We start from the raw sequence: 465 nt of genomic DNA, 5'->3' as shown, positions 1-465 counted from the left end.
TTCCTAGTACACTGCACAAACAAGCATGTTTAAAAATGTATATATTTTAATAATATAATTATATTTTATATAATATATTAATATAATAGTTTAATACATTTAATTTAAGCATACAAGGTGTGCATCACAAAACCAACATTTCCGTAGGATTACTTTGTTCATAAATGTTCAATGGCATTTAAAACTTCTATTGTTATGTAACTTTGCTTTTACATTGTTTAGATACACCATTCAAAACAGTGTTCCAGAGCAAGCTAGTAAGCCAGAGCAAAGGGGCGCGGGGTAGAGGGGTCTCACAGGAGACATGGAAACGACTATAAGGGTGTTACAGCTTGTCTCTCAGTGGCCCTTCCGTCTGAAAGAACAGCCTGGACTCTCTCATATCTTGGCCTCATAATAGCCAGCAGGCAGGAGGGTGTTTTTGTTCTGAAGGAGAAAGGCTTCAGGATGTTGCTGCTTAAAAGC

Source organism: Sinocyclocheilus anshuiensis, unplaced genomic scaffold (genome assembly GCF_001515605.1).
Source record: "Sinocyclocheilus anshuiensis isolate Anshui unplaced genomic scaffold, SAMN03320099.WGS_v1.1 scaffold960, whole genome shotgun sequence".
NCBI classification, from domain to species: Eukaryota; Metazoa; Chordata; class Actinopteri; order Cypriniformes; family Cyprinidae; genus Sinocyclocheilus; species Sinocyclocheilus anshuiensis.
This window is presented reverse-complemented; position numbering follows the sequence as displayed.